Source organism: Jaculus jaculus, chromosome 2 (genome assembly GCF_020740685.1).
Source record: "Jaculus jaculus isolate mJacJac1 chromosome 2, mJacJac1.mat.Y.cur, whole genome shotgun sequence".
Lineage (NCBI taxonomy): Eukaryota > Metazoa > Chordata > Mammalia > Rodentia > Dipodidae > Jaculus > Jaculus jaculus.
Window position 1 is genome coordinate 99,652,861 of NC_059103.1, and position 25,170 is coordinate 99,678,030.

At 38.0% G+C, this 25,170-nt stretch overlaps 1 pseudogene; it reads left to right on the forward strand.

Annotated features, from left to right (window-relative positions):
• Positions 1 to 2,526: 2,526 nt before the first annotated feature.
• On the forward strand, positions 2,527 to 22,406 carry LOC101598798 (annotated as a pseudogene).
• The last annotated feature ends 2,764 nt before the right edge of the window (positions 22,407 to 25,170 follow it).

Consider the following 25,170-nt stretch of genomic DNA (forward strand, 5'->3'; position numbering starts at 1 on the left):
TCAGCAACATTCTTTTTATTCTTTCTTGTTTTTTAATTAAAGGTTTGATTTAAGATGAGTTCTTTTACTGGCCCCGTCTTATTGCTACCTTTTTCCTTACCCCATTGTTGCAGTCAGGTTCACAATGCTGGTAGAAAGCACCCAACCAAGAGCAGCTTGTGGAGGAAAAGAGGTTTATTTTGGCTTACAGGCTTGAAGGGATGCTCCATGATGGCAGGGGAAAACGATGACATGAGCATAGGGTGAACATCACCTCCTGGCTAACATAAGGTAGACAATAGCAACAGGAGAGTGTGCCAAACACTGGCAAGGGGAAACTGGCTATAGTACCCACAAGCCAGCCCCCAACAATACACTCCCTCCAGGAGGCATTAAGTCCCAAATCTCCATCATCTGGAAGCCTGGCATTCAGAACACCTAAGTTTATGGGGGACAACTGAATCAAACAACCACATTCCTCCCCTGGCCCCCATAAACTTATATCCATACATGATATAAAATACAATGTATTCAATCCAGCTTTAAAAGTCCCCATAGTTTTTATAAATTCCAGTGATGTTCAAACATCCCCGTAGTCCAAGATCTTTTAACTGAGCCATGACACCAAAAAATCCCCCCAAACCCCACAATGGCACAGAATAAACATACACATTGCAAAAGATGGCACTGGGCATAACAAAGAAATATTCAAGCAATACATGATTTAAACAGGGCAAACACCAAACTCTGTAGCACCAAGTCTAACAACTCTAGCCAGTGACAAATCTCCAAGTCCGATAATTCTAACTAGCAACACATCTCTGGCATTCCAATTCTGCCCCCAGAGCTAGGCTACTCACAGTTCTGGAAAACTTCATCAGGGTTGGCAGATCTCCTTAGCAACCATCTCATGGTCCCCACATCTCCACTGGTTCTCTACTGCAATCCACGGTTCATCCTCATGGCCCCATGGGGTCTCCATGCAGGCAACCAGCAAACCTGCTTCACACTGCCCATGGCCATTTCCACAACACAAGACTGTGTTGCAAACTCAGTGACCCTCTCTTGCATTTCTTATTCTCCACAATACCAGGTAGGGTGCCAATTTGTTAATCCAGTGTGTGGGGGGGAATAAAACAGGCTTTGAAGAACAGGACACTCCTTGAGCTCTCAGGTCACTTCAAAAGAGTCTACATTCTTCATGTTGCCCCAGTGCAGGTCAGCTAGCCCAATCTGAAAGGCTGCAATCTCTCAAACAATTCGCAGGTGAATGGGCAGCAGTTTAGGCCTAATGATTTCATTCTTTCTGTGCCATATCCCTCTGCTCACACCAGTTCATTTCTATGTAATGCAACCCTGCACTGCTTCTCAGGACACAGGCATAACAACAAGCTTCTCACACACACTGTTAGCCCTGTCCAAATAAAGCTCTTTCTCGCCCTCCTAAGCCAAACCTCACAGTCCATAGTTCTTACTGCATTCAGGTGTTTTAACTGTGACCAGAATAGTCCATCCAGCTGTACATATATCACTGCAAGGCATTTCAAATCCTTTCATATTCCTCTTGAAAGTCATATCCAAAAGTCCAAAGCCACACAGTCAGGTGTGTAGCAGCAAATGGCACCATTCCTCGGTACCACTTTACTGTTGCAGTCAGGTCCACATTGTTGGTAGAAATCACCCAACCAAGAGCAACTTCTGGAAAAAAGGATTATTTTGGCTTATAGGCTCGAGGGGGAAGCTCCATGATGACACGGGAAAACGATGGCATGAGCAGAGGCTGGACATCACCCCTGGGCCAATATAAGGTGGACAATAGTAACAGAAGAGTGCACCAAGCACGGGCATGGGGAAACCAGCTATAACACCTATAAGCCAGCCCCCAAGAATACCCTTCCTCCAGTAGGCATTAATTCCTAAATTTCCATCAGCTGGGAACCTAGCATTCAGAACACCTAAGTTTATGCTGGGGGACACCTGGATCAAACTACTACGCCCATCCTCTTAGGAACCTGATTGTTCCCCTGGAATGAGTTAACAGCTAGGTCTAAACTTGACCATGCTCTGTCATCTTCCTTTTTGGTGAACAGTTGGAAGAGGATATGGATTAAAAACAACAACAACAACAAAAAGGAGGTAGCAAAAGTAGCGCTGCATCAAGATAGACTTCCTGACTATTAAGAATGGGGTGGGGTGAGATAAATAAGTGTAGGACTCCTCAGATCTCCATACAAACAAGCAGGGAGAGGGTATGGAACAAGGCTTTCTAACCAAAACACTTGACACTGGGGCTACGTAATTCTTGGTCATGGAGAAGTATCTGTATTGGAAATGAGTGTCAGCAGTTCTGGATGACACTCTAGAGATGGCAACCAAAACTCTGTCCAGAAATTGCCAAATGTCTTCTAGGGACAAAACCACGCAGATGAGAACCACAGCTCCAGAATGAAGATAGCTTTGTCTTAGGTGACTGCCATACACTCACCCTCTTCTAGTAATTCATCCCAAGCTTGAAGGGATGAACTAGGACCCTCATGGAGTAGCGACATGATGTCATTCAGTGTACTGCTTGCGCTGCATGGAGACGTCTCTGCAATGGGTATGTGTGATGCCTCTCTATTCTTCCTCACGGGTTCCTGCAGAGTGCCCACTTGAACAGGGAATGCTGGGACATGAGAAGGGGGAAGATAAAAATGGCGGAGATGCTCTGGCTGTCCTGTGCACAGTCTAAGCTCATTCTGTGCCCTATTCCTTGAGGCCGACTCAAGACTCAGGAAGTGCTGTGGACAATCAGCTCCCTCCCCACCTGCGTGAAAGGTCACTTCTGACGGGAGAGCAGTGCAGGAGCATAGTCTTTGAGGTGCTCGGTTTTCTCAGGTGTGTGTTCTGGCCCTTTCCTTGCAGGGAAACTAGAAAGGCAGAACAAGACAGATGAGCTCTTGCCTTTTCCTAGACAAGATGACTTGGGGAACAGGGAAATGGCTGCCATTCTCTCTGTAACAAGAAACCTGTGTTGTGGTGATGGGGGTCAGGAATGGGAAGGAATCCATTTGCTGATTCCACCATCTATCCAGTTTGCCCTGCCTATAGTGCTGAGCTTTTAACTTTTTTTTTTTTTTTTATCAAATGTACTTTTTCAGGGTCAAAGATTTTCAATGGAGGTACATTCCTAATTCACACTCAGTTCCAGTCAAGCTAGTTTCTCTAAAAAGTTGCCTACCTTGGTACCCTAACAGATCTCAATAGCTTTAGGTTAGACCAGAACTCTAAAGGGTTAACCGTGTTGGGCAGAAAGATGGGTGACTCCTCATCTCCAGCCTTATCTTAAACACCTGTTTCTTAGACACAGTCTTTCCTTTGGTGCTTTCTTTCCTTGAGTTCCCTTTTCTGATGTGTATGCTACCGTCATTTTTCAAGGATTGTAAGGGGTTTGAGAGTCATAATTTAGATTAAAAATATGTTGGATTTTAAAATACATTTTTCACATACAAATATGAAGCGAAAAAGAAAATGGGGCTGGAGAGATGGCTTAGTGGTTAAGGTCCTTGCCTGCCAAACTAAGGATCCAGGTTCAATTCCCAGTACTTGTGTAAGCCAGATACACAAGGCAACATGTGTGTCTGGAGTTCATTTGCAGTGGCTAAAGGGCCTGGCACACCCATTCTCTCTCAATTCCTCTCTCTCTCTCCCTCTCTCTCTCTCTCTCTCTCTCTCTCTCTCTGCCTTTCTCTCTCTCTCTCTTTCAAATAAATGGATAAAAGAAAAAATGATACTCAGAAAAAATGTTGTATATTCTAGAAACATCTCTAACATGACTGCTGCTGCAGCCAGCAGATTTGCATGTGCCATCAAGTCAGCCACAACATACACAGACTAATAATCTCCTATACACAATAACACATAAAAACAATTACAACTCCATTAATTCAGGCTGCATGCTTGAATTAATCATCTCAAGTTTATAAAACACTAGTCAACTAGAATTTCCCCTAATGTGCACCAGGATAGTACAGACCAGATACACACACCTTTTTTTTTTTACATTAGAGAATTTCTGAGGGGTTCCTTTTTAAAAAAATTAATTAACTTTATTTCAGAGAGAGAGAAAAAGGCAGATACAGAGAAAGAGAGAGAGAGAGAGAGAGAGAGAGAGAGACAGAAAATGAGCACGCCAAGACCTGCTGTAAATGAACTCCAGATGCATGTGCTACCTTGAGCATCTGGATTATATGGGTCATAGAGAGTCAAACCTGGGTTCTTTGACTTCAAAGGCAAATACCTGAAACTTCTGAGCCATCCTTCCTGCCTGTACACGAGAGAACTGCTGCATTGCATTGTTTTCTATGTTCCTTGTATCCTGCTACTTGACAACAAAAGATTATAACATCTAAACTTCCTTGGAATACCTATAGATAACCTGAGTTCAAAAGAACCCAATAATGTTCAAAAGAGCCTCAATAAATAAGATCTGTTAGACAAATGACAGATACCCAAATAGTTCAAAAGACCTTTCACACTGGCAAGGAATGAAATGCAAGGGTTTAGTTTCATGGATTCAGAACAGATCAAGAATCAGATTTCAGGACCATAAATCCAAACAACCATTTCTCTGTATTACTAAGTGATGATAGAAAGCTGACAATACCTACTTAAGTGGAAAAATAAGATTCTAGCAAAATCGATTCCAGTAGCTGTATGGGATAATTCGAACTTTACTTTCTGTTTGGGGTCAAGTGATGTCCAAGAGATGTATTTTCACCTGGTTCAGCTTGCTTCAAGTTATCACACACTGTATGGAAGAAAATCTCTTACAAACTCTTTTTTTCTGGATCCTTCTTTTTGCAGGGTAACATCGATAAAAATCACTGGCAAGCATTTCTAATATACACTCCAACACTCCTCTACAAATGAACTTTGTTCTATTACCCTGTTTTCTACTAGTTTTCAGATAATCACCTAAAGATGGGCATATAATCATTGTTGAAAATTTGAAAGCTTTAGAAAAACAGAAAAATACAAAAAAAAACTGTATATTAATGTCTATATCCAGACATAAATACTGAAAATTGTTAGTGTTAATTTTTTCTCCACGAATATATAGATAGTTATTTCCTCCAGGATGGACATGACCATTGCCAACTTGATGCAGAGTGGCTGAGATAACCCATACATGATCTTCACAAGATCAGTTCTATTAACATTTCTTTTTTTTTTTTTAATATTTTATTTATTTTTTTATTAATTTATTTATTTGAGAGTGACAGACATAGAGAGAAAGACAGATAAAGGGAGAGAGAGAATGGGCACGCCAGGGCTTCCAGCCGCTGCAAACGAACTCCAGACGCGTGCGCCCCCTTGTGCATCTGGCTAACGTGGGACCTGGGGAACCGAGCCTTGAACCGGGGTCCTTAGGCTTCACAGGCAAGCGCTTAACCGCTAAGCCATCTCTCCAGCCCATCTATTAACATTTCTGATGGAGGGTGGGGGCCATAGACTCACCAGTCTCATGAGACTATCACAAAGGACTCCCCTCACAAGACCCCTTCCCTCATGGAATATATATAAGAAATAAATAACCAACTAGCATGGGGCTTCTTGTGTGGTACAGATACCAGTCACTACCCGTGGGGAAACCCGCTGGCTCAGCTGCCTTTGAGTGCCATTAGTGAAGTCATGGTGGCTCCCCTGTCTCGGAGTGGACCATGCTTCTGTCAATAATCCTCCTCCAATCCCCAAAGAAAAACCTAATTGCCCAAACAAGCCGAACTTGGATGAAAACCTTTTTTGTTCAGCAACGGCCCTCTATCTGGCATGAATAAGTGTGTCTTTATATCTTCCTAGGCAAAGTCACATGCTTGGCTATGGTAATGTATTTAGATTTGATAATGTAACACATATATTTATATTCAAATTCTAATGGTCTATTTTAAAATGTCCCTTATGAGCCTAAGAACTTTTGTTGTTTAATTAGATTTACATTGATCATTGTTTCTAATAATGGATTTGATTTAAAGTGCAAAGATGACCAAGCTTCCCATCCAGTCAACATGTTGGACACCTCTTTCTCCCTATTGCTCCTGCAGCACAGCTGTATGTGTTGTACAGAGCAGTAAGAAACTGAGCTGGCTTGGGATTCTAGTTCTAAAGAAATGCATAACACGCTGCCCAAATCAGAATAAAAATGCAGGCTAAGGCCTGCATGATGAATCTAAATAAGGACAGCTTTCACATTAAGAGGCATAAATAAAAGCCATAGGTCCTAATTCAACAAATTGTCCATAGCAGAGCAACAACAGGAACAACAAAGAAGATGTAGCACTAGATCACAGTCCAAGCACACCACAACTTAAATGAGAAAAACCTCTCAGCAGATGCCAATAATGAGATGAATCAGAAGTTTAAAAACAGACAGGGTTTTAAATCAGTGGCAATAAAATTTTTTCTAATACTACAACTGTTTTTGTAATAGATCAAAAATGCAAAGAAATAGATATTTTAACATATGACTAAATAGAAATTATAGTTTTGAAAAAAAAGAAAAGAGATAAATTAAGAGCTCAATGGGTGGCCTCCATCCAACTCTAGTAGAGTGGTGATGAAAAAGGAAGGAATCTAGGAAATTGATAACATTCATATATTCCAAAACATCTAAAATGCAAAAAGAACCTGATCTGGCAAAAGTTTCAGGATCTGAGAAGTGAAGAAATGACAAGATGTTGGTATATCATCAGTTAGTAAAGGAGAAAGAGAAGGAGACTACAAGATGGATTTCTACAAATCTAAAACACCAAGGAAACCCCAAACAGCATAAATTCAAAGGCAAATCACAATTTATCCTTTGAAATGAAGAGGAAAATATTATGAAACCAGAGGTTAAAAAAATCATTTACAGATAGTCATCAATTTAAATGATAAGAACTGTGTTACCTGACACAGCAGATGCCAAAGTCGGCACCAAGTTCAATCAGTAAAGCCTGGCATGTCACCTTGGTCTCCCAGGAGACCACACAGTCAAGAATGCTGGCACCCTTAAAAAAACATTGCTGGGAAGGTTGACTACATAGAGCCCATATTCCTTTTATATGGAGATAGTTAATATACAAATGTTAGAATAAAAATAAACCATGATTAAGCCCTAAGCCTATATATTACATTCAGGTATAGCATTATTCCTTTTCCAGTTATAAGTCTACAGTTTTCTTGAAATCTGTTAGAGTTGCAGTTTCACTAAACTTTATTTATAGTAAAAATGGACTTTAACTCCTTGTGCAACTCTAGTGCCTTACTATTTTACCTTACCAGCTGAAATCCTACCCAGTGTACATCAGGAAGCACTGTACGATTTAATTTACTAAAAAAGAGCTAAAACATTCTTTAACAACCCTTTGAATTTGAGTTATAACTTCAGAAGGAACCACAATTATGCATAGCATATGACTTGTAAAAACAACTAAGCATGTGTCTCTCTTGGAGAGCCCACACTACAGTGTATAGTATCCTTTTTCTTAGCACATCTCTTTCCATTAAATTTTTTTTTTAATTAGCACTCAGAGAGAGATACAGAGAAGATAGATGGAGAGAGATAATGGGCACATCAGATCCATGGCAAATGAACTCCAGATGCATGCACCATTTTGTACATCTGGCTTTATGTGGGAACTGGGAAATCAAAACCAGGTTGTTAGGCTTTACAGGCATGCACCTTAACTTCGGAGCCATCTCTCCAGCCCCTCTCTTTCTCTTAATATCCATGACCAAATATTTTCTTCTTTTGGTGTGTGTGTGTGTGTGTATGGTTTATGCACATGAGTATGCAGATGTGTGTTTCCCATGAGCATGTTTATAGGATATCAGGTATCTTATTTATCTTCTACATTCACATTATTTCATTGAGACAGGGTCTCTCACTGAACCTGGAGATAGCCTTTTTTTTGTTTTTTTCAGTTAAGATTGATAAGCAATAAGGCCCGTTGATCCTTCCTTCTATCTTCTCCTTCAGGGCTGGGGTTTATGTGACTGCTGTTGATCAAATTCAGGTCCTCATGTTGCTTATTAAGTACTATTACCTGCTGACCTAGACCTCAGATCTCTTCATAATAAACTCCAACTCTGACTTTTCTTGCAATTCTTTTCTGAGGTATAGTCAAGAATTATATAGCCACTTGAGTGGCGGTCTCTGAAAAGAACTCAGGTTGCAACTTGTAGAAATGTAGAATTCTGTCTCTGGTCTCCACACTCTCTGCCACTAAAACCAGTACATAAAATAGCTTTCAACAAAAATTAAAATGATTTAAATCATAAAGTATATTATCTAACCACAATAAGTCTAGAAACCAATACAAAAGGAAAAATAACATAAATTTGAAGTGTAAAAGTTTAATAACATACTTTCATGTACCGAAGAATGGTTAAAAATTCATTAACATATTTATCTCTATATAACAATGAAAGAAAATTTTTCAAGCATAAATATGTGTGGAAATAAATTGAAATTAAAAAAAACACATTAGAATATTTAAGACATCCATCAGAGCTTAGGGAATTTTGCAGAAGAGGGGGAGGAAATGTTGTAAGAGTCATAGGATGGGAGGGAAGGTCCAGAGGCATTGCCCCACTCCCATGTCTGACAGCTGCACTCACAACCCACAACTCCATGGTGAATACCAGAAATCCCACTGAGGAGGACCCTCAGCAGAATGGGGGGAGGAAAAAGGGAAATGATGGTGTCAGCACATGATGTGTCCACACAAAATTCCTACTTATTAAAAAAAAATTGATGAAAACTTAAAATATGAATATACCTAGTGTAACAATGTATAAATTAGGAATGTATGCCACCATGTAAGTTATTTCATTCTAACAAGTCAATCCTGGTGTAACTTTTTTTAAAAAAAAGAAAGAATATGTGCGATTCAGCGAATGTATTTTTGAGAGGGAAATACATGGCACTGAAAGATTACATGGAAAATATGAACTATCTGAAACCAAAGAATGGTTCCAATATTAAGAAATTAGAAACTAGAAACATAACAGCAACTAAGTACATGTTAAGAAGTGAATAGAAATAATGACAAGAGCATAATAAATCAAATAGAAAATAATAAGATGATAAGCATAAAACAGTGATAGAAAAAGTTGATGCTTTGAAAAAATTGACATCAACAAAAATCTAGAAATATCAAAGTAGATGACAAATAATTAGTATTAGAAATCTTACAAAATTGACAATACAGATACAGCTATTACAAGCATAGCAAGGAAGACATTATCAATAACTTCACACTCAAAACCTTTAAAATATATCTGTAGAAATTATTTCCTCAGAAAAATAAATTATAACTCAACAAATATGAAATTCATAACATGAATAAATATATTTCAAAAATGCTCCTGAAAAATAAATATGTAGGGTAAGGTGATTGTTTGAAAAATTTTATTAGACATTTAAAGATTAAATTAAACTTATTTATTGTCTTTAGAAGAAGGAATTCATTTCAATATAATTTATAAATCTGCTGTTGTGTTCATATCAAATATAGAGAAAAAGTAAAAAGATAGATAATATTAACCATATATCATAAATTTATATACACAAGTCATATATTTAAGTGTAAGTTACAAACTGCAACAGAAATAACATGAAATAATCCATCTGTTCAAATTAGAGGGTAATGACCTCAACTTGGTTTATTTGCAGTATTCTATAAGTATCATCTCTCTCAGTGCTATAAGATTGCATTACCCTAAGTTTGGGGACAACATATAGTGTTCAACTCTTGCCAGAGCACTCAAAATAGTGCTAGTTCTAGTCAGTATAAAAAGACAATAAAATCATACAGGATGAAAAGTAAAAAAAAAAAAAAAAAAAATACTGTGGGTATTGCCCAGAAAACTTTCTGATAAACATTAAAACTCCTAAAACGCATGATTGACTATAACAGGTTCAATGCACACAGGAGGAAAAGGCAAAAGACAATTTTATACCTAAAAGCTAATAATGCATATATGAAAAATATATATGAAAACAAAAATTACTCTTATGATACATTTATAATTACTCTGAAGAAAATGAAAAACAGGGGCTGGAGAGATTGCTTAGTGGTTGAAGGTGCCTTCTTGCAAAACCCAATAGCCTGGGTTTGATTCCCCAGTACTCATGTAAAACCAAATACACAAAGTAATACATGCTTTTGGAGACCAGTTACAGTGGCAATAGACTATGGTATGCCCATATTCTCTCTCTGTGACCTTGCAAATAAATAATAAAATATTTTTTAAAATAAAAATATACACTTAAAAACAATGTACACTGAATATGTTTTGAAAATTACCAAATGCTAATGAGAGAAAATGAAGAAAATAAATGAAGATGCATATTGTGATTGTGGACTAGAAGAATCAATGAATCAAATAATGAAGATGTTCATTTTCCCCAACTTTCTTTCTCTTTATTTTTTATGGCTATTCTTCATATCTGAATCACAACAAGGTAGATTTTGCCTTTTATTTTCTGTAAATTTCTTTTGACTTACTTCAGCTTATTTTACACTGGAATAACATAGTAAACAATTATGTGAAAGAATAAAATTGAACCTTATCATCTACCATTAAGGTGTATTACAGAAATCTGCAGAAAGATAGATGCATTGATCAATAGAAGATGCTTATTTCTTCCTGAAAAATATATTCCAATGTCTACATTTCTAAAATAGTGAATTGGGTCTGGATATCTCAGAGAAACAAACAGGTAGTAACTACTGGATAGTCATTTTGATTTTCTTTTAAAACTTTCATCATGGGCTGGAGAGATGGCTTTGCAGCTAAGTTGCTTGTCTGTGACTCCTAAGGTCCCAGGTTCGATTCCTCAGAACCCACATAACCCAGATGAACATGGTGGTACATGCATCTAGAATTTGTTTGGAGTGGCTAGAGGCCCTTTTGTGCCCTTCCCCTCATCCTTTCCTTTTCTCTCCCTCTAGTAAGTAAATAAAAAATAAAAAAAAAATCATGGTGATATTGAACAACATGAGTATAAACACAAATTCTACCTTCTGCACACATGTACAAATAGATCATAACTATTTTATACTTGGATACTACATATTGATCTTGATGTGAAAGTAAATCATTTATCTGATAAAAATAATAGCAGAGGAAAATGGATGCAAGTCTAAGTCAAAAGGAGTTGTTATTGCTGGCCCAGAGTCCCCATACTTTTGCCTGCAGATATAAGGACCTCAAGGTTGGCTATCATTGCTATTTTCAGGGAATCCAAATCCCTCACAGGACAGAGCAAAGTTAGTCTAGAGAAATTAAAGGAGTCATGAGGCTACTGCTAGGTCCCTACAAATAGCTCCTAAGCAATTAAAATTTAGGTAATTTTTGCCCACTTCTATGTTTTAAACACCAAATAGGAAAGTATAACCAAGAAGTGCAGAAGCACCTTCTGTCATGCAGTTGCTGACTGAACCTCACTGGTGGAGACCATTTTTGTGAGTTCTAATGAAAAATGTACAACTTTCTCATTTTTCCTCATTAACCTAGTTCTTGGATCCTGGCCCAAACCCTAGTCAGGCTTTCCCAACTGCTGTGGATTTTCTCATTGTTTCTCTTTTAACTTCCCTCCCCCATACAGCTGCTCTCAGACCTTCCTTGGTGAACCTGCCTTCTTGCTGGACTCTAATTCTGAAGACATAACTTTCTCTCTTCCTGTTATTAATCTCCCACTTTTCAGCAGCTGCTGAGGTTTAAAACTGCTTTCTGCATGGCTTTTCTCTCAAATACTAATAAAATTGTCCTTTAATTTTTTCAGAAATGAAATAAAACAATTAACCTGAACATTAAAATTGTAATAAGATGAGAAATTGTAATAAGAGGAGAAATTAAAAAAAAAATGCTTTCCAAGAGAAGACAAACCCACCTCAGTTAAGAGTGTTCTTGAGGCTTAAGATGCATTATTAATTATTATTAATATTAATATTAATATTTATATATTAATATTAATTTATATATTATATATTATATATATTTATATATTATATATTATATATTATATATTATATATTATATATATTATATATTATATATTAATTTATATATTAATATTAATATGGCTTAAAAGCTGGAAACTGAAGTAGAAAAAAAGAGATTGAGAGAATCTTGTTTTTGCTGTTCTGCTGTGGACTTTCATTAGTTCGGATGAAATATAAGGCACTTGTTCACCAAAGATTCACAGTCACATTCAACATTGTGAATTCATCTGTGGGAGTCACTGCCAAAGCAGAGCTTATAATTTGTTCAATTTCCATCTACATGAGGCCATGGGACTAAGTCTTAACAATGGAGTTTAAGAGGTAATAATGTGTGCTATTGCTGGTTCAGGATGGTTACTAAGAGATGAGCTTTCTCCAACTGCATACCCTAGCTGTTGACCTGGAGGAAAGAACTCTGATGTCCAACAAGATGCTAGTATCAACAGATGCAAGTGGAAGTAGCCTGTGTCCTGCTGGTCACTGTAAAGTTGTGTGTATGTGTGCATTAACAGTTAAATTATACAGTAATGAAAACGATTTTTTACCTGCACATTTTATAAAAGTATGCATTTTTATGCATTTAGCATTCTATTCAATATTTTGTGAACATCTAAAATGAATGCTGGCTTCATTACTGTAGCTTAGCCCATTGGGTTAACGTCATTGGCTTATTTTAATATAGATAAGCATTTGAGTTGTTTCCATTGTGATTATTAGACATACTTTTCCTGTAGATGTTTCAATATGTGTCTTCTGGGATTCTGACACAAACTTCTACTAATAATTTACATAGGAGTGATTGTTGGGTCTTAAAAGGCATAAGTTTGAAATGACAATGAAATTATCAAAAACTATTGTAAAATTTGCATTTGTGCTGCTTCATATCTTCAGAGATTGTTTGAATTGTAGCTGTTTTATTTTCTTCATTTTATAAATTAGATAGAGACATATTTAGTATGTGAACCACACATGTTGGTACCATCCTTTCCCTCCTCCCTGCCCCTTTTCTGAAGAGGCCTTCCTCATTGGGGATGTAGGCCAACTCGATGGGGATTGTGGGTCATGCATTGTGGGGGTCAGTAGTCAGTTATGGGGAAGAGGAAATGTCTCTGGGTCGGGTTCCAGCCCTGGCTTGAAGGAGGGTCCCCAAAGAGAGGTGCGAAAGGCAGAGGCACAATAACGACTCAAAGTCAAGTTCTGGTGCAAGCAGACAGGCTAATGCTGAAGGCTGCTGAGTTTCTCTCTCTCTTTCTCTCTCTCTCTCTGCTGCCACAACTCGTAACATCAGTCTTTTATTTCTGATCATGCCATGTAAGAGCAAAGTACAAGAAAGGTATAGCTCCACAGAATTCATAGAAACTTTTTGCTATTTTTCTACATCAAACAATCTCATAATTATTTACCTCAAGTACACTCATCAGGCCCCTATAATGATTAACTATTTTCGCACTTTCCCCATGTATATATAGTCAAGCACTTGCGGTTTCATGAGCTCCTACTTTCAATTACTATATTAAAGGTGAGAGACAGAACAACCACAAAATGGGGGTTCCCACCATTGATCTAATGAACCCATTTATCCCCCAACCATTTCTTTTGAATTTCCCTTTCCATGTCCCTCCAATACTTAGACTTTGGTCCCCACCCCCGATTGAACTCTTTATGACCTCAGTTATTTTTCCTGTAAGAATTCTTGGTAAAGAGTCATAGTTTGCTATAATTGCCACCATTCAGAAAAATTAGTCATAGAACAATGTTTACATTGTTCCAGGAGGTTCATTGTTTCCTCCTCAGTGTACTGTACTCCATCCCTGACTTTCTTTAAGGCCTTTAAGGAAAACAATTATTTCTGACCCATTTTCTTGTTTTCCCAATTCTATTCCAGAGCTTCTTTCAGATACATTGACCAACACTTCACTAACATCCATTTTTGCTGGAAAAGTAAACTTAGAGATTGGTGCATCAAGCAAAAGACAAAAAAGACAAACTTTATACAGAAAATCATAGATATCTGTAGTGTAGAGAGCCAAAGATGTTTCTATAGAGGGACCACATTGGACTCCAAGGAAGAGACAGCTGGGCTTCCTGACAGTCACTAGTGCTTCTTGGTTTGTGCTTGTAGGCCACATAGCCCCAGTCATCTCCTGTGTCTCCATACTGGTAATTCAAGCAGGGATATACACAGCAAGATTTCTGGGCAGTGATAGGAGGATTATAACTTTGTCACATCCTCTTGAGAATCACCACCTGAAAGAGATGAGACAAGGGCCCTGGAGGGAACAAAGTTAGTCTTGTAGATAAATATCTGTCCATGGTACAGAGGAGCTTGTCATGTAGCATTTCAGCACTTGATTCCTCATGATCCTGAAGTGTCATGCTTGCCATCTCCGGCATCTCTCTGTAAAACCTCCCAACTTGTTGCTCTAACAATCTTTCTGCCCCCTCTACTGCAAAATTTCCTGAGCCATGTTGGGTACATTTTAAGTCTACTTTGGTGATGTGCTCTTAGGAGCCTCTGATTCTGGTTTGGTAGGTGTTAAGTGTCCTCAGTGTCTATATTCTTCACCCTTGTGCTGATATCAGATTCACAGAGAAAACAGCACTCCTAGTCATTTTGCCAATTCCTCTGTGGTTTCAGCTGGGGCTGGGTTGAAGTGCACTGGGTTGTTTATCTCTTCAGGTCCTGCTCCCAGCTGTAAAAGAGAAGCAGATTCTCCAACAGAAAGTGAAGTCAGCACAAGTTAAATGGGATAACCGTTATTAATTTAAAGAGAATTAAAAGGGTGTAGACCCTCCTATAACCCAAGAATAGTGGGAGTTTGACAGTGGAAATCAAAATTGTTACCTGGATATGATTATGACTTGTTTCACAGTTCCAGATATAGTTTCCTTTCCACTGAGTAAATCTGTTAACCAATCCAAGAGCAGTTGGTTACCCAACATTGCTGTGTGCCACTATTGCACTTGTGTGAACATCATTTCAGGTTGTTTGTTTCTGAGTAGCTTAGACTTTGAACTGCTGCTCAAACAGATGTTGGACACTCCCCCCCCAGCTCATATAGCACCTTGTTGCACTAGATGGGCTAATTGTCTGGGGACTGGCTTTCTTCTGGATTCCATGGTCTGTGCCAACAGCATATGGTGTCTCCAGCAGTAGGGTCTTACCATTAACCTATGGTGGGTAGTCAAGTGTCTGAAAGAAGTCAGTCTTGTTTGTTTTGGGAGACCTTGTAGGTCTCTCTGATCAGCAACTCATTGTGGATGTTAACTGCATTCTGGGATAGAGAATTACAAGCCAGCACCAAGAAAAAAGAAAAAAGCCAAAGACAGAAAAGAAAGAAACAGGAGAAATTTAAGGCTAGACTTCATCTCACCCTCTCCGGAGCCCTTTAATTGAGGTGCTACCCTGAAGGTCCTCTTGAGGGTTCCGCCTTTTAGTCTGACCTCCAGGATATAACATTCTATGGCACCAGTTCAATTTGGGTTCAGTTCTGTGTTCCTCCACCTCCAGCCCTACCATCCCTACTGTCCAAGCCTCGAGATGCCATTCTGGTATATCAGCAACTCGAGCTGAACCAGGTTAGGAACCACAGATGAGTGAGACCATGCAACTGTTGTCTTTCTGTAGTGTGTGGGTTCACTTAGAATAATCTGTTTCAACTTCAATCATTTTTTCTACAAATTTCATTGTGATGGGCACCTGAGTTGATTTCAGGTCTTAACTGTTATGAGTTGAGCCTTCCATGATGAGGTATTTTATGGGTTTGGTGCTTTCTTGTGTTATGTACTATTGATCTTTGTGTATCATGAAATGAATGGGTCTAATTTCATTTTTCTACATATGGTCATTCAATTTGTCCAACACCATTTGTTGAAGATGCTGTATTTTCTTCATTCTACATCATTGGCACCTTTGTCAAAGATTAAGCAGCTGTAGTTACTTGACCTAAGTTCTGGGTCTTCAATTCTGTTCCATTAATCTGTTTCTGTTTTTATTTCAGTATCATGCTGTTTTGGTAAGTATGACTTTGTAATGCAGCTTTAGATTGGGTAATCTGCTGCCAGAAGTGTGTTTTCTTTTGTTTGTTTGTTTGTTTTGTTTTGCTTTTCTCCTGTATGTTTGGATCTCCAAAGCCTTCTGCCATTCCATATGAATTTTGAGATCATTTTTCAATCTCTGCGAATAATGATGCTGATATTTTTACTGGTGTTGTGTTAAATCTGTATATTTCTTTTGGTAGAATTGCCATGTCCACAATATTAATTCTACCTATCCAGGGTTATGGGAGAACTTTCTGTCTTTTTAAGTCCTCCTCAATTTCTACCTTGTATTATTTTATGTTTTCATTATATAGGTCTTTCATATCCTTGGTTAGTGTTATTCTATGTTATTTAGTCTTTTGTTGTTGTTGCAATTGAAAATGGGACGTCACTGATTTCTTTCTTTGTATATTGTTTTAGGAGACCGTGTGGGTTTCTCTGATCAGCAGCTCATTGTGGATGTTAACTTCATTCTGGGATAGAGAATTACAAGCATATAGAAGCAGTACTGAATTCTTGTAAAATTTCATTTTTTATTTATTGTGATTCAAATACTACAGAAGTTGAAAATAATGGTGGCTGGTATTTGTAATCATTAAGTAAAACAGAAGAAAAGTATAAAACAAAATTTAAAACATAGAAATGTACAAATTTCAATACATTTTATGTATCCCTTTTGAATTTTTTAGGTCAGAAAAACATAAGAATTACAGGTATATTTTACATAACAGCACTATTCTTATCATCAAACTTATTGAAGGAGCTGAATTTTGTGTTATGATGAACATTTAAAAATCTTAGACACAGCATGCATACTTTCTGCTGTTAGTTTCTAAAATAATCCCAAGTGTGCTTTGTGTTTTCCATTCAGCATACATATAGTGTTTCAGAACATAAACTTTAATATTCTGAATCTTGTACTTAATAATTCTCTAAGAACCCTTCCTCACTCTTCCAAGGGTCTTTGTTTTCCCCATCTGTCATATCCATCTGATACTGAGTACATGTCTCTATCTTAGACAGTGTCAGGAGCTTGCTCATCTCTGTTTCTGTGAATGTATGTTCCTTGTTCACTGCTGTTCCATAGTATGACTCTGTGGTTTTTGTGCTTTCTTGACAGCTGCTTCAGCAGCACTTTACCATCGGATTGGCTGTGACAAAGTGATGTGACATGTTTGGATTCTGATGACACAGCAAACTGCAAATTACCCATTGGCAAAATGAAGTCTATTGCTGGCAAATAGTCTCTGGAATTTGCAATAGGCAATCTGGGCTTTGCAGTTTTCCAGCAGAGCAGATGCTGTTGTGTGTAACAGTTCCATTTTCTAGTAGTCAGAGTGTAATCAGCCATAGCAAGGTATTCATCACCGCCCACTGTAAACAAACACACCCTGCCCTCACTCCAAGTGACCAGAGCTTCATGAGCATAGCACAGTGGTACTGGTGATAGGCTTTGGAAAGCCATACTTATATTCTTCTGGAACTTCCTAAATGGAAATCAGAGAGGCTCTAGTGCTAGTGATACATGTAATAATAACTTTTGAGCAAGAAGAAAACTTGCTTCAATGAAATAGCATTTTCTTTTTCTTTTGTTTATTTTTTCAAGGTAGGGGCTCACTCTAGCCCAGGCTGATGTGGAATTCACTATGGAGTCTCAGGGTGGCCTCGAATTCACAGTGATCCTCCTTCCTCTGCCTTCTAGTGCTGGGATTAAAGGAGTGTGCCACCACGGCTGGCTAACATTTTCAGTTATATAATTTTGCTATTAAGAGGTAGTATAACTTATATATGCCTCAAAGACTAGAGATATGATATGATAGCCATCATAAAATGCATCAGAATTCTGTTTTTGTGTCCTTATGTGGCAACTTTAAAGGCTTAATATCAATACATGTATAGGTGTTTTAAATTAACAATATAAATTTCATTATGTCTTCATAAATGTCTATTGTAAACTTCTTTAAGGCAAGGAAGGTATTTGGCCTAAATTTTACCCAGCAAATTACATCAACTAAATATACAATACATGAACAGATTAATGGGGGTGAAAAGGCATAAGTGACATCAGGGGAAGAGATTGAATGAAAGAAAGGTGAAGGGAGAGCTAATCAAAATCTATGAGTATATAAATAAGTCATATGGAAACCTACTCTTTCGGACAATAGAACACTCAGGAGCCATAGATTGTTACTAGAAAATTTTCAGTGTCAATGATGAGATACCTTCCAGTGAGTTGTTGTCCAGGGTGGTCACTGATGCCTCCAAAACATTATATGCCATTGCTGAGACCCTTGGTTTCTCACCAGGAATAGATGGTAAGACCTTATTGCTGAAGACTCCACATACTTGGGCTGAAAGGTCACTGAGAAATCCTACTGGAACTGAGCTGAAAATTTCTTCCATGTAGACCAGCTAACAGAAATCTAGAAAAAGCCACACTGCATGCAATTCAATGGATGAGAGAGAAATCACCAGTGACGATACTCAACAGTGGACACTGCAAGTCTTATATTTGGCCAGCCAGGCCAAGTGAGCCAAAGGAGGCAATAGTGGCCCATCTGTTATGGGTGAAACCAACCACCCTCTAATTTTCTGGAGGCCTGCTTCATGGAGGGAATACACCCCTGATACTGAAAACCTACAATAGGGCTAGTCATGTGCCCTAGGGGTGTAATGTCTGCTGCTATCTGCCTAAATGTATACACTATGCTCACCAAACTTCCCAGTAAACATTTCTATTCATGTTAATACCCATATTTTAATGCTACTCTCACTTTTGGTTAGAGAACCTTCCCTTTTCAGATAGCAGTGACCTTGGAATGACTCACAAGGCACCATGGTGCTGAAAAGTAGTGCAAGAGGAGTCCTTGGCACTGAAATATCTCTATCACACCTGCCAAGGTTCAGGGTCCATTGTGGAAGAGGTGGTGAAAAGAATTAAGAGCCAGAGGAAGGGCAGGACTCCTTACAATGTGATCTTCCAGACACAAAATGGCCTGGATATCCATGACTTCACAGTGCCTGACACTACCTACACAAGACCATCACAATAGGAGGAAAAGATGATGACATAAAAGTAAAAGAAAGACTGAGAGGCAGAGGGGATATGAAGGAGAGTGGAGTTTCAAAGCAGAAAGATATGGGGAAGGAGGGAATTACCATAGGATATCTTTTACAGTCATGGAAGTTGTCAATAAAAATATCTAACAATAAAAATAAATGAATAAAAAAGAAAAAATAAATATGTAATACAAATCACAGACAATAATAGACATATATAAATAAATTACACAAAACGTTCTGTTCCATACATAAAATAACTGTGACCCTAGACAATGTTTCATTTCTCAGCCACAGAAAATATTTAGAATGTATGTGTTAAGCAGTTATGAGTTTCTTTACTCTTAGATCTCAGAATCATCAGATAAATTGTTGTGTGCCTCTGCACAAACATATGCATGCACTATAGATACAAATACCACACCACACATACTACACACATGCACAGCAAAGAGAAGAAAAAAGAGGAAAATTGAGTAAGATGGATGATAACATATATAATGTAGCATGAAATATTCACTGAAATTATATATAATTATATGAATATTAAAACCAATTTAACTCACTCTTCTTGACTTGAATAAATTTACTCTTCAAAACGAAGTGTTGTCCTATGTAAGATTGTAAGTCTCTCTGAATGAATAGCTGGTTGACTGCATTAGCTAAAATAAAAGGAAGCTGGATAGCAAGATAGCAGAATGAAATATTTTAGTCTGTCTTTTATTTCTGGAAAGAACAAAGTGTCAACCAACCCCCACTCAGCTGTCATTAGAAAGCATGACTGAAAACAGAGAAACTGTTCCTAAATGTGCTAATATTTCACATATATTGTAAAATAACTTATAACCATGATTCTTCAAATTATAGCATGCCAAATGTGAACTGAGAAAAGGTAAAAGTGCTTTATCAATGGAAATCTGCCTTCAATTACGTAGCTATTTACTAGAAAATTTTGTTGGACATTTTGATTATAAATTATATTGTATCAAAATGATGAAGCGTATCAAATCATGAATTTAGGAAACAAAGTCTGAATTCAAAGTCCTTCCTTCAACATATTACCAGTTAGATTTTTAAAATCACAGTATTCTCAGTTTTAAAGGAGAAATTTTTAAACCTATGTTTTAGAAGTATAAGGTGAATTAAATTATATATTATATAAAACATCTATGAAAATACTTATATGTGAACATACTTAAAAGCATAAAGTAATATTAATATTTTCTATAGTATATTAGATCTATGTAGAGAATGGACTATAATGCATAGCTATGTATATTATTTCCTTATGTTCAGGTTTTTTTATTTTTATTTTTTATTAAGTAGGGTTTTACTCTGGCCCAAGCTGACCTGGAATTAACTATGCAGTCTCAGGGTGGCCTCAAATTTATGGTGATCCTCCTACCTCTGCCTCAAAGTGTTGGGATTAAAGGCATGTGCCACCACGCCTGGCTCCTGTGCTCAGGTTGAAACAAATAAAAGTAGAACTTTATTCATATTCTGTGCTTTGTTTGTATAAGCTGATAATTATAACTAAATTTCATCTTCATTCTTTCAACCTTATAATCCAACTACATGCCTAAAGCTATAACAACTATCTGATTCTCTTGAAATCATTGCTTTCTGTGTCTTTTTCTCAGTGTTAGAACCTTTTAGAACCATTCTTCTACACCTTGATGGAGAGAAACTTTCAAAAGATACATATTGTGCAGTAACTGACTTATTGTCAGTGTGACTCTCATAAGATTGACAGTCAATCTTTCTCTTTTCAGAAAATATTATACAAAATTTTGCATGCAAGTAGGCATTTGAACCACAACTCTGTGCTTGTAAATCTTAAAAATAAGTATAGATAGTTATCACATCTTGGAATTTATTGAACCCACCCTGCAAATTCCATTAGTGACAGAGTGTTGAGAAAGGGGGGAAACATTTCTACACGACTTGTTCTCTGTGAACCTTTATTTGTTTCTTTGATGGTCTTTCTGTCTTCTTAATATATACTTATTTAAGTATTTGTTTGACAAATATTTAATAACTGGTGTATATTATGGATTTTATGAAGTGATGACAAATGTGACTCACTAGGAAGGCTTATGATCTGTAGTGTAGTAGCAGTTATGGACAAGATGGCGATCATGAAGTCATAAATTAACTTGCAGATCAAATTCATGATTGTAGGAAGGGATGTTTAAGGGGCCTGGGATGAGTTCTTCAATATCTCCTAGAAAATTTAAAAAATACTTGGAAAAAAATAAAATTTAAAAAAAAAAAAAAGAACTTCCTTTTGCTGGAGAAGTGGCTTAACCGCTAAGCCATCTCTCCAGCCCTTTAAAAAAATATTTTGGGTGCTGTCCCCTCATGGCGGCTGTGGCGACCTGGGCGCGCAGTGACTGAGCTGCCAGCCCCTCCCCGGCTCCGCACCCCTGGCCTGCTGCTGCGGGTGCTGAGCCCGTCCGCCCGGCCCACACGGTGGTGAAGCATTTCCTGGACCAAGTGTTCGCTGCCTCCGGTGGCGGAACCCGAATCCCTACAGCAAACACGTCTTGACTGAAGACAGTGCACCGGGAGGTGACCCCTGACCAGAAGCGTGTGTCCCGGAGACTCCTGACCAGGACCAACAGGACGCCCCGCTGGGCAGAGCGACTGTTTCCTGCCAGGGTTGCCCACTCGGGGTACATCCTGGAGGACTCTATCGTGGACCCGCAGAATCAGACCATGACCACCTTCACCTGGAGCATCAACCATGCCCGGCTGATGGTGGTGGAGGAACGATGTGTTTACTGTGGGAATTATGACAACAACAGCTGGACCGAAATCCGCCGGGAAGCCTGGGTCTCCTCTAGCTTATTTGGGGTCTCCAGAGCTGTCCAGGAATTTGGTCTTGCCCGATTCAAAAGCAATGTGACCAAGACAATGAAGGGTTTTGAATACATCTTGGCCAAGCTGCAAGGTGAGACCCCTTCTAAAACACTTGTTGAGACAGTCAAAGAGGCCAAGGAGAAAGCGGAGGAGACGGCACTAGCAGCTACAGAGAAGGCCGAGGACCTCGCCAACAACGCGCCACCAGACAGCAGCAGCAGCAGCAGCAGTTTGTGTAGCCCACCAGCCCGTGCGGCTCAGCCCTCTCCCCTATTCCTCTTGTACTTATTAAAAATCAACTTGCAGCCCTCTCTACTGTTGGGGTGGTGGCTGCGCACGTGTGCCCTGTTCAGCATCTCAGTATACCAGGCTCCATGTCCATGCTGAGCCCGGCCTGCTTGTTCCCCCTTTGGGTATCTGACAAGTGCAGACAGATTGCGACTTGCCCAAGGTCACAAGCAGTGCGCAGGTGAAGTGGCAGTAAATGGTAGACTGCGAGCCCCACGAGGGCAGGGTTCCTTGTTCTATTCTCTGATGTGTCCCAAGTCCCTGGAATATTTAGCATATAACAGGCATTCAATAAATACTTGTTGGACTCAATAGGCCCAAGCTCTGGAGTCAGAAAAAAAAATTGTTTATTATTTTTATTTATTTATTTGAGAGTGACAGACAGAGAGAGAAAGAATTGTTAATTCTTGATATTTATCAATTACTGACTCAGGCCACAGTTATACCATTATATGGGATATAATCTGTTAATTTATGAGTTCCAGCAAACTGTGTGATCTACTTATATATCATCTATCAATCTGTCTATCATCCATTGATCATTTATTTTTCTCATCAATCATATATCTATACATATAATGTGTGATGGGCTAAATTGAGTTTCACAAGGTTAAACTGAAGTTCTCCCAGTGTCATCAAATGTGGCTTCACTGTTACAGAGGCACTGGAGTCAAAGCGAGACTTAACATAGAGGAAGTAAGGACACGCCAGAAGATATCATGATGAGAATGCACAGAAGTTTTCGAACCTAGTGAGAAAATGTATTCATGTGGCTAAAGACACAGTGTGGTATTTTGTTTTGTCAAATTTGGCCAAGTAATAATATTATATGAGTGTGTACATTCATGGTGATATATATGCTGTATGGTCTGTTAACTAAGGTTTTTACATTTTACATTCTGAGAATTTAAAAATCAAGAATAATTTGTACAGTACTTGATAATGAAAGTTACACAGTGAGTCTACATTATTGAAGGGAACAGCCAGAGACTCCTGTAACAAAATATGAAAACATTTCTTGGACACAATTATACTTTGAAAAGTATCTTACTTAACAGTAAAACTGGTTTAGTAAAGTGAAAGGGTTGGCTTATGGGTTTTTGTTTTGTTTTGTTTTTGAAAATGGCTTGGCTTTCGGACTTTTCAGGGACATAGAGAGCATTGCAGACTTTTTGACTTGCAGAAGTCTGGTGATGCTTAGCCTGGCAGACAGGAACCTCTTCAGTGATTTTCAATTCACAGAGCCTCACTTCCAAACTGATGATGCTTTTTTAAAGCATTTTTAGTAAATAGATTGTTTTCCAATATGAAAGGAAGCAAGTTAGCAGCTAATTAATCTTACCTTACAATACATCTGGGCCACTATTGAAGTCATCAACATTTTGACAGGAATGATGAAAGACAGGGAAGAAAATGACATCAAAATAGAAAAGGGGCTAGAAGGAAAGGAGAGAAAGAAGAAAGGGTTCAGTGGAAGAGCATGGGGGAGGGGGAGGGGAACCAAAGAAAATAATACATGGGAAATATAATCCAATCATAGTATGTTCACATATGAAAATTTTCAATAAAAAGTTTAAAATATATATAATAAGGCTTTTCATACTTCAGCTTTGTTCATGAGCATCAGTTTATATAGAGGTTTTTTTCTTGGCTTCTGAACATCTTCAATCTGGTCTAAGTTAATGATTTATGCCTCTACCAGCTGTTCTATGCCATTAGTACACACAGTAACACAGAAATCCTGGCCGGATCTTAGTCATAATAGTAGGGGATATTCAACAATAGGAGATATTTACTTTTCTTCCTTACCATCCCCCACAGTTTATCTTTTGGATCAGATCCTCTACACTAGGATTTAGAAGTTCCTCATTGAATTAATGATTCTCTTTTGTGGGAAGAAGGGGAGTCTTTTTAAGTTAAATTTATTTTAACTGTATGTAAAATGTCAATTATTCTTAAATTTCAGTGTGCACCAGACTCATCAGCAAAATTTGATGAATCAAGCTCTTGTAAGAGGGGGGCATGATGTAATAGTTTTGCTATATATTAACTCATCTGTGGGATATTTACTAATAATATTTAGCAATAGGCATAGTTAATCCATTAATGTGAAAACTGGCACATTGTTTTTGTTCTTTGCTATTGACTCCATGCCTCAGGATGAAAGAGTAGCAATGACTATAGCCTGGAAAGCATACCATCTTTTTATTATAGTCTAATTCAATTACATTTATTATTATCACTGAATTAGTGACTGCCTTTTGTCATGTCACTTATCATAGTTTTGTAACAACTTGTTTTTTCAGAATCACTTTGTATGTACTACTTGGTTCACAGGATTCCATGTGCAGCATCATCTTGGATGATGAAGGATTTGACCCCTATTATCACATAATGCTTGGTCCTCTTTTCCTTTTTCAACTGACTACTCACGGCCACTTGCACTTTAAAAAAAATGATTTAGATACATGTCCAATTATGTTTGAAAAGTTCTTTCTTTAACTTCTTGTCTGCATAATTTGAGATAGCTAAAGGATGTCTTTCCCTTGTTGCAGTTACTTTCATGTTGCTGAGACAAAGCACACAACCAAAAGCAGTTTTTATTTTAGTTTAGGGAAAGTTCCATGATGGCAGGGGAAAGCATGGCATCAGAAGAGACTGAATGTCACCTCTGTCACAGCAGGTAGAAATAGAAGCAAGAGAAAGAGCATAACTCTGACAAGAGGGACTTGACTATAGCACCACAAAGCCACGGAGTCAGGTTCTGAGGAGCAATGACCCTACTCCTCTGGTACCAATTTTATTTATTTATTTATTTTTTATTTTTATTAACATTTTCCATGATTATAAAATATATGCCATGGTAATTCCCTCCCTCCCTACCCCCACACTTTCCCATTTGAAATTC